The sequence below is a fragment of the Oryctolagus cuniculus genome, chromosome 9, assembly GCF_964237555.1.
Source record: "Oryctolagus cuniculus chromosome 9, mOryCun1.1, whole genome shotgun sequence".
Classification (NCBI taxonomy): Eukaryota; Metazoa; Chordata; class Mammalia; order Lagomorpha; family Leporidae; genus Oryctolagus; species Oryctolagus cuniculus.
In genome coordinates, this window is record NC_091440.1 from 131,939,402 (window position 1) to 131,950,010 (window position 10,609).

General features: G+C 43.2%; 1 long non-coding RNA gene across 1 annotated transcript; it reads left to right on the plus strand.

Moving 5' to 3' along the window:
• The first annotated feature begins 7,932 nt into the window (after nucleotides 1-7,932).
• Nucleotides 7,933-9,932, plus strand: LOC127492158 (uncharacterized). Its single transcript, XR_007921297.2, has 3 exons — nucleotides 7,933-8,122; nucleotides 9,053-9,112; nucleotides 9,710-9,932. It is a non-coding gene; the product is annotated as an uncharacterized lncRNA (long non-coding RNA).
• Nucleotides 9,933-10,609: the final 677 nt, after the last annotated feature.

Genomic DNA, 10,609 nt, shown 5'->3' on the forward strand with positions numbered 1-10,609 from the left:
AAAAAACCTTTCCACAAAAGTAGAAGCCCAAGAAAACTTTTATTGAACACACAGTAAGCCAGAATGTGACACATATCACAAACAATATGCTAAAGAGATGGTGAAAACAGGAACAAATCTCACTCTTCTGTACAAATGTAGCCAAATACACCCTTTTGTACAGAAGTTCTCAGATAAGCAATGAATGGGCCTCACGGAAGAGGGCTTGGCAGCACCACTGGCCACACACAGTTGCCTTACATTTACGTGGTGGTTGGGGTAGCCACCTTTGTAGTTACCTTTTTTGATTTCCTTTAAAAGTAAAGATAAGTTTCCTGTTTGTTTATGGCTGGAAGTAAGTTTGCAATTTGTAGCTAGACACCTGCTGAAGCCAGGAACCAGGATTCTGGAAGGAGGGACAGCCATCTCCCTTGATTGCATTTGAAAGTGGTGGCCCCCCGGCCCTTGGAGAGACTACCAATTTAGGCTTTGGAAAGACTGACCTTTAAGACTTCCTTCTTAAAGTAAAAGGTTTGAGGAAAAGTGTGTGTGTGGGTGGGAGGGGCGGAAGTCTCTCGGGTCCTCGTCAGCAGAACAAGGCCTGTTTTCTCACTTGTGTTTGCTCTCATGGAATCTTGGGTTTGACCTGGCAATCCTGCACTTCATTTTGTGGGTATGGGTGCACAGCATGCATATCTTCTGTAACCTCACAGGGAGGCCACAGGAATTATAAGTGTTATTAACTCTAAAACACTGGAATTTTAATGTACAGATTTCAGCAAAACGTAAATGGCTTGAGAGAACCCTCACATCCACTAAGTGGCGCAGTCTGTGCTACACTAAGTGGTCACTGGCGGTGACTGCATTTGTTAAAGACGCATCAGCTGAGGTTCCTCTGTGGCTCAGGCACTCCTCTGAATGTCTGGGGCATCTCAGTGCATAAAACAGTCCAAGAAACCATGAGTTTGTGGAGCTTAAAATCTAGACGGACACAATCAGTAAATTATAAACATGTAGGCAGTAAACATGCATATTTTAGGGTGATAAAACCTACAAAATGAGAAAATAATACAAGGGCATCTGGGAGGATTAAAATGGGGCTTGCAATTTTATTTTATTAAAGATTTATTTATTTGAATAGTCAAGAGTTACATATTTAGAGGTAGAGAGAGGGATCTTCCATCTTCTTGCTCACTCCTCAAATGGTCACAATGGCCAGGCCAGGGCCAGGCCAGAGACAGGAGCCTGGAACAGCATCCAAGTCTCCCACATGGGTAACAGGAGTCCAAGTACTTGGGCCAGTTTCTACTGCTTTCCCAGGTGCATTAGCAGGGGGCTGGATTGGAAATGGAGCAGCCGGGACTCAAACCAGCATATGAGATACTGGCATCACAGTTTAACCTCCTGCACCACAGTACTACTCCCAGGGTTGCAATTTTACATAGGATATTCCTCAACATTTAAGCTAAGATAGAAAGGGAGAGAATGCTCTGATTAATTTACAAGTAAATGTTTTCCTCTTTTCTTCTTTGTAGAACTGTGGAAAAGAGATTCAAGTACATTAATTTTAATCATCTCTGAGGTGCAGTAGCGAGGACAGTGGGATTGTTGGGAGGGGGGAAGGTGGACCCCAGGGCTTGGAGCCCAGTGATGGGGAAGGAAAGCAGGTGGGACGTTTCCACTCTGTCCACGACAGGAGTGTCCGGTCCACATCACCTGTTAAGTCCTCCCAGCTCTATGCTCCCCTCTGCCTTGAGGCCTCTGCACCGGACAGAAGGGTTTGGGTTGGGTGGTTGTGTCCATCACTGGTGTGTGCTACCCCGGGTGCTGCCGGGATGACGGGCCTGGCGTGAAGCAGGTTCCAGAGGCCCTGGCGAGTGTTGTCGTCAGAGGAGCATTCTCCTCTGTGCTGGAAACCACTTGCAATACCATCTTCTGTCATTCACCCCAGATGGCCTCTCCTCTGGCAGCCTGCTACTGGAAGGCTCAGACCCCAGACAGAAGTCTGTGTTTGGTTCCCTGCTGGACTTTGGGTTCAGTGCTCTGAGGGGAGCTGAAGACAGGCCCAGAAGACGTCGGGACACCGAGAGCGCAGACGCCCCCGCAGGTACGGCTGCAGAAGACGCGCTTCTGGGAGACAATGCTTTTTCTTCATTTCGGATGACCCTCGTTTTCTTTGTCACACACGGTCTTAGTGGTACTAGAGGAGACTGTCAAAGCACAAACCCCTGTGCCTGTGAGAGCAGAGGGTTTGGGGAAAGATGGTTACACTCAATTAAAAAATTTTGATAATTTTTCATTTTTTGTGCTTCCTACTTGGTATTGTTACTATAAAGATCAAACGTTGTGTTTAAATTGAAGTCTTAGACACAACATGTAGTGTAGAGTCTTGTACTCATGTTTCTGTATCCAGTTACAGTCCATTTTCTCTTTAAATTATACACTCAAATAGTTAATAATAACATTATAAAGTTTTTAAATAGTTTATGGTCAGTAATTTGATATTGTTTGGAAGAAAAGTTAAATTTCTGTAGGTGGGGCCTGCCATCCTGGTTCACCCCTTTCTTTTTTTTTTTTTTCTTTTTTTTTTTTTTTCTTTTTTTTTTTTTTCTTTTTTGCACTTTACATGCCTGGTCCCTGGCCCTTGAAAGTCTGTCATTCTTACTTCTAAAAACAATGAGAATATCAGCGGTCCAGGGAGGAGAATTGCTTCAATATTTTATATTAAAATTTAGTGTTCAAGTCTGTATGGTGATAACTGAAGAAAAAAAAAAAAGCCTTGGGTCTAAGGGAGTGGTTGAAATCCGTTTTGGAAAGACAACAGTGGTGGCTGCCTGTCCTGTCCTCTGGGGACTGAGAAGTTCACGTGGTAACGAGGTGAGGGAGGTGCGTTTGCTTTTGTTCGCAGTATTAAGATGTTCATTGTTTTCTCAGGTCCTACAGGGCTCAGTGAAATTCACCCCAGTTGGCCTCAGTGTTTGCTTTTCAAATGCAGTTGTTTCAAACACCTTGGTATATCTGTTGTCAGGCACCCCCATGACTACACCATGTGCAGTTATGTGTGGAAATATATGTCTGGGTGTGTGTGAAGGAATACATCAAAAAGTACAGCATCTTTTCTCTGACAGCGACCATGCTCTCGTGTGGGAGACAAATCCAGGTAAGCAGGTGGTGTTGGCACAGGGTTCCACCTGGCCCAAATGGAGTCGGTGTGAACGCAGTCAGTGGAAACAGGTATTTTCAATTGCTTCTTTCTTTCTGCTTCTGGCAGAATTAAAATCAACTAGCAAAGCAGGGATTGGTGGTGGTGGTTTTGACGAACGCAGGCTTGGTGTGAGAGGTCTTCTTGGGGAAGGTGTGTCCCTAAAGCATGTTGTAGATGCGCAACAGAAAGTAGCGATTTAAGTGCTTTAGTGAAAAGGAGGTAGATTTTATGGCTGTCACTGATGGGGCTTGGGCCTGGGAGGCAGAGGCTCAGTTCCTAGCCCCAGTCTTTCCCACAAAGCTGCGGAGGACTTCGGGAAAGCTGTTTACACACACTGGTTCTCAACCTGGGCGTCTTGAGCGGTAGGATGTCCGGTTTAGGCTTCCATATGGCATTTGCAAGGCTAATCCTGTGAATTCTGCTACCCATATTGTTGCTATGATTAGTAGTGAGTCATGCCTCTCGGTGTTGCTGAGTCTGACACGTGGTTGTTGGTGGAAACAGGAAGAACACCCAGGAGCTCATGGTGGTGAATTCGTGGGTATCGGCTCTGCTTTAGGGATTCAGACTCTGTTTTGGTTCAGAGTCTGCTAAAAAACAGCACCCACAGTTTTCCTGCACTGTTTACAGCTCCTGATCAAGTTTTAATTTTCCATTACATGGGTACGTTTTACCACTTGATTTTGGAGTTGGTGGTGTAAAAAGGTAAATTCAGGTTTCCTTTTGGTAACTCTGGCTCACAGGGCATTTGCCTGGGGGTCTGGAACCAGACGGCTTTAGTGAAGCTGAAATAGGGAACCTGAAAAACCAAGCTCACTGGTCCCGCTGTGACTGTTCAGGCTTCCTGCACTGAGAGTAAGCCTCATAGGTTACACCGCTGCTAACGGTGTTCTGTTTATTTCATCAGGGTGTACCCACACAAGCGGGAGGACTGGATTCAGCCGTAGTTGATTTGGTTTGCGGACAGCTGGTCAAAAGGGATTGGGAACCAGTGGAGCTGAGCAGAGTGAAATTAGCAATAGTGGGTTGGCCAGAGGTGAAGCCACAGGCTTTGGATCGGATGGCTATAGCATCAGTTATTCCAAACAAGATCCATTCCTCAAAATTTAATATGAAATCCTTAACACACCTCTAATATCATTTGTCATCAAACAAGTTAATGAAGATTAATTTTAATAGCATTTGGATTTTCCTGCTATTGTGACCTGAGTCTCCTGGTCTGGAACTTGGAACAGGGAAAGGTGTGACTGCATTTCGATTTGGAGGTTGGGGTTGGGTTTATTCGGTGACAGTAGCATTAGTCCAAGGACGGTTGAAGGAAATAGAATGGGTCGTTCTGGAAGATGTGTTTCAAGCCATTACTGTCTAACTTTTGTGCACAACTATTTCTGGATATTGCATGTTTTCAGTATACTCTGTGATGATCGTTTTCTGCAGCTGATTCCAGTATGAGGCGTGAGAGTCAAGTTGTCGGTGGCAGCTCAGGAAACGTGAGGCCCAGCTTAGGGCTTGTGGTGACTAGAGATTGGGAAACAGTAAGGTTGGTGGGAATGAAAAGAGTGGCAGTGGGACCGCTGGGCTGGACTCCAAGGCCTTGGGGCTTACCAAGTAGAGCAGGTATTCCGTGTGGTCTCGAGGTCCCCAGCTGCACTGCAAATGGCTATTCCTGTGTTTAGTAATAGTTTAATGTTTTGTTTTAGGACGCCCTGAGCTTTTTGAATTCGTCTTAGGAGGAAAGAGGGTTGGACTTGAGTTTGCTTTTGGAGATTCTGGTTCCGAGTGTTTGGTGACAGTGATCACAGTGAACATGGAATGAAATCATTCCACTGGCTTGGGTGTTGATACTTAATCTGCGCATAAAGAAGTTTTATTTGTAACCATATTGAAATTAATTTTTATGGTAATCATTGTATATCCTGAAGGTGGTACCAATATGAGAAGTAGGGATTGTTTGTGGTGTTAGACCAGAGAATCTGGGCTTTGGTCCTGAGAAATTTGGTCAGAAAGGGTTTGGAGGCAGAGTTTGATTGGAGTGGGAAGAGCAGAGTGGATCTGATGCCATGGCTTAGGGAGTCCAACTTTGGGCTGTGCATCACTGAAATCTCAGTTGACTTCAGCCTTCCACCTGTGATTTTATTAACATGTGACTTCTCTGCCGGTGGGAATCCTGGCTGCTTGGTTCTGAATCTAATAGGAAGAAAGAGTATAGTTGAACTGTGGTTTGAGAATTTGGGTGTAAATCAATCTGGTGACAGCAGCTTCGGTGAGAATTTAATGAAAGGTAACTGAGCCTCCAGTTCCAATGGCATGGTTGCTGATACTTAATTTAGATGTATGAAGCATTTCTCAGTTGTAAAAAAAAGTGGCTTAAACATATATTCTGATGATGATTATTAATGTCTTCTCAGGAGTAAGATAGATAGAGGTGGGGATGGTGAACCTGCTGATGATTCTTGGGAATTTGGAATCCCGTGGGAGAACATGGGGTGACAAGGAGTCTGGAGGCAGAGGAGGGCTGTGGGCAGCAGCGTGTCTGTTGGGACTGGGTCCCTGCATCACAGCTCTTACACCCATCACTCAGGCATCCCACCAACGTGTGCTCTCTCAGTGAAAATGAGAGATTTCACACTTTGATCATTTAAAAAATAAATTTAACTTTTCCGTTGGATGAAAATACGGGTGTTCTAGCTATGGGAGTGGGAGAGGGAAGCGTGAAGGTCAGTTTGGTTTGGAGATCCTGGAGTGACTGGACCTGGTGACAGCAGCTGTAGTGGCAGCGGCTGTGACGGGAGTGCAGAGTTCCAGTCTCTGCAGTGCTGCTATTTCTCTGTACAGGGCGGTTCTGAATCATGCGCTGGAGGTGATGTTGTTATTTTGTGTTTAGCAGTTGACTCAAGTGCACGAAGTGGGGCTAAGGTTGGATACAGCGGTGTTGTCTCTGAAGACTCAGGAGTCAGTTGGGGACCATCCAGTCAGCAGGGTCTTGGAGATAGAATTGTTGGGAACGGAAAGCATAGCTGTGAAGCTGTGGGGGCTGGACTCTGTGACCCAGAAATCCCAGTTAGCTTCTTCCTGCTCTGTTCCTTCTGTCATGTTGTGATTTTCCATAAGGAAGAAACGGTTCTGGGAGTGATGGAGGAAGGAGGGTGCAGCTGCATCAGGTCTTGGCGCTTCTGGCTTTGACAGGAATTTGCTGGCACTGGCCCTGGTGCCACAGTGCCGGTGATGCTGGCAAGGATGTTTTTAGGTCTGGTTCCATGGCTTAGGCATTGAGCTTTACTTCTCAGCATTAGAACGTCAGGATTCTCTCACTGTTCCATAACTGTTAACATTACCAATTACTATCAACGGCAATGTAAAAAGCAAGGCATAATGTTGAAATGTGTTTGCATGAGATCAGGCAAAAGGCACTGACCATTTTGGGCACAGATTATGGAAATGGTTTCCCGGCTGTGAACACGTTGGTGTGATTCCTTTTGTTGTCTGTGCAGAGCTGATTTGAAGTCCATGGAGGGGATGGTTGGAGAAGCAGCTGATTTCTTGAGCTCTGGCATTGTATCTTGGCTCGGAACTTGGTGGCTTATGTTCTCTTTGCAGGACCACCCTTGAGAGGAGTAAACAGGCTTTATGATCTTTGAAAATCAAATAAAAATTGATATTTGCACTTCATGAAACATTAGACTAAAGGGTCATGCATTTTTTAGTATGAATATTTCCAGTGGTGTCTTGCTGTTGGCACGGGAGAGTGTTGATGCTACTGGAGGTGTTGGAATACATGTAGAATGCATGACCACACAGCTGCGGGCAGCCGGCCATTTCTGATAAAGGAGCCACTCTGCCAAATATACAGGAATCATCAGTGGCGATCAGTTTTAGGATAATGTTTGTTTTTAAAAGTGAAGTAAAGTTAGAAAGAAATAAGGTACACTGTGGAAATGGTGGATCTAACTCAGGACTGGTTATTAATAAGACCAGTCAATTAAAAGTTTGGTCACACAAGAATAGTGGATATTTTGTTTTTGTGTTTGTAATCTTTTGACATCAGTTTTGAAGTCAGCACTTCAATGGAACAAAGAAATTAAAAATCATTCCTGGTTTATTCCCACTTTTTTTTTTTTCTAGTTGCACTTGGTGCAAGTGGTCTAAAAGACACTGGATTTCCAAGTCCTAGACTGGCTGCCATTAATTAGGTCAGGTGTTCAAATGTAGGTTTTCCCCTGAGAAACGTGTTCAGAATTCATTGCCTCTAATCTTTGCTGTGAAGCAGTTGGTGTTTTGAGGTTTTTCTCTTTTTGGACGCCAGATTTTGACCGCTATGATTTTCCCGATTTTAGGGAGATCTCTATTCAGCAGTGTTCAGTCTGTTCCATATCTCAGGGCAGTGATGATGGCTCCACAACAGAGGGTTCTGGATCTCCTACAACTAGAGATGGTGTCAGCCCACCTGGGGTTCGGTGGCTTCCATACATCCAGTTGCTATGAATGCAGAATCCTGTGTTCAGTCAATATTGTGAAATAGTGCCTCGATGATCAAAACATAAAACAACTCAAAGTGGGAATAAGTTTGGTTGAACCCCTGGGGTGAGCTACCTGGAACCCCATTTACACAACGCTTTTCTCTTTCCCTACACAGGTTTTAAGACAGTCACCTGGGATAAATCCGTTTGCTGTCAGTTACAGTAGCAGCAAGGCGTTTAATCCTGTTACTCCAGCAGGTCATCTCGTTGATGATGTATTTATTTCTTTTCTAGCTTTTCATGGTCCGAGTTTGCTAGCATGAGCTCTACTATTCTTGGATCTTGCTTTATCCATCAGATTTAAAAATACCACGTTTTACCCAGTACAGTTACACACAGCAAGCAGCCTAATCATTTTATGTTGCTACAGGTGTCACAGGCTTATCTGAACACAGTACGTCTGGACCACTCAGTACTCCAGGTAATTTGACTTAGAACTTCGTGTGTTTAAACAGACCCAACCCCACACACATAATCATAAAATCTCTGTAGATTATTGGTTTACCCATCCTTGATATCAGTGTGCTTCTTACCCTGAGCTTCTAAGTGCTTCTGTTTGAGCACTAAGGTTTAGAAGACCAGTAAGCGATTTGAAACAGTTTCATGAATACCAGAGAATAAATTGCATCTTAAGAGAATTTGAATAAAGCGGAGCATTTTGGATACATTATGTGAAAAAGTAAATTCTTGTAAGCAAATTAGGAATTCATTCTGTTTCTACTCTCTCTGGTTAAAGATAGCCTGTAGTAAAGACAGACGCTAAACAGCAGTGTAGAAAGTATTTTAGGATCCTACTACAATACCTGCTGTCGTTACTGTTGTCCTCATCACTTTTGGGCTTTGACATGAGATTTCTTCTGAACTTAGTCCTTTACATAAAAGGGCCATGGCAGTAAACAACCAGGAGAAATTTTCACAGTATACAGATTCCTCATAAATGGAGAATTGAATTAGTAGCATTGGATAATGGACTGATTGAATAAAATGTACCCTAGGCCTACTTGTAGCATGGTTTCCGATGAAATGGGGGTTGCAGTGTTTGACTTTTGAAGTTGAGAGCATAGTTGTGTGTTAGTGATTGTGCATAACTCCACGTGAATATGCGTTTAATGATTGTTCATTGCGCTGTAGCCGCTGATTCCCAAGAACATATGGACGGCAGGGATGATCATGCATGTAACGTTAGTAAATCCCAGCTTTCACAGGCTCAAATTATTTATTCAGGATCAAGATAGCCACTGCTGGTCTTTAATACCCACCTCTAAATTCCCATGTAGGATCCCCATTATCTTGTATACTTAAAATTAACTTGTGTCTCCAATGTAAATGACTTATGTCTTGTGTTGAATAGAAAAAGGATCCCATATTCCAGAAGCAATTCCAACGTACTCAGAAACAACCACAAATGTTGGTAAGTAAAAATGGCTCAGGTATTCTTACACATTTTTATGCCCAAGTCAGTACCGACACGAGCTCACAAACTTGTCAAAATTTGAAAGTAGATTTAAAAATGTGCCCACCTCCACCTGTTTGTTCGTTGTAGGTTTGAGTGATGTCACTTTCTTCCAAGGCCTTTATACACATGTAGATATATACATACATATATGTATATATATCCACATGTATATGCGTATAGCAAAATAATAAAATTTTTTACACTCATTCAATATAAATGATACCTCCCATACATGAAATCAGAAAAATGCTTTACACGAGCAAAGCAAACAAATACAGTTTCTCTCCAGATTTCTTTTTCCACATTAGAGACAATTTCCTTGCGTGGAAGCAATGTGTTTTAATTTTTTACTGTCTAAGCAGAATAGCCAAGTTGGGGTATTTCAAGGAAATACTCAGTATTTTTAATGTTTTAATGGTAGGGAAGGAAAGAAAACAATGATTTGCGGGGGTTGCAATGAGAATAGAAACTTCTCGAGACTTCTTGGCCTCCAAATGCTTTCAGAAGCAGTGGGGAGGTAGCTAACTGTTCCTGATTCTGGCTGCTTTGCAGGTGAGGCTTCAGCCTGGGGCGCTGGGGTGTACAAAGCGTTCAGCGGCCGCATCTTTGCCTTCGAGTCCTCGTGCGCCTACACCTTCTGCCGCCACTGCGTCGAATCCGGAGGGGATTTCAACATTGAGATCAAGCGCAGTAATGACAGTGAGATTGAGAATATAAAAGTCCTAATTGACGGCTATGACGTCGCTATTTCTGGCGATGTTATTTCAGTTAATGATGAAAGGTAGGCCGCAGAGTGTTTCAGGTAAATCCAGTGACATTAATTCGAGTACCCAGAGGGAGGGGGAAAAAGGAAAGAAAAACAGTTGAATAGGGAAGAGATGGTATTCTCTTCCCATTTTGATCCTCGTATGGAATTTTCTCATAAATGTTTGGGCAGGAGTTTGATACATGTACAAGCCTTGGCTCTGTTTGGGATTTTCAGATGTTTATTGCTAGAGCCAGAGGGACCCGGGGGAGCAGCTCTGTTTTTTGACTGTTCTTAGCATCTGGATGTGGGGTAACACAAGCTCAACAGAACTGTGAACACAATACTTCAATTTTCTCTTAAATACAACTCTGAAGTTTTACAAATTAGCAGCTAAAGGGGTTGAAACTCTTAGATGGTTATTTTTAGAAGTAGCAACTCAGATTTGGAAGAGATGACACATTGAAGATTTTTCAGGGTAAGACAGTGAGACATGATAGATATTCTGCTTGTGAACATTTCAAATTGCTTGATCTTTTTTTTCTGAGACTGAACCTTACTAATTTCTCTTAATTAGCAATGTGTCACTTTATTAATTCCTCTGGATTTATTATTAATCTGTGAATTGCTTCTTAAAAGCTTTCCAGTATTTAAAAAATCCATTGTGTCTCTTATGAGAAATAAGGAACACTTTCATATTTGCTACC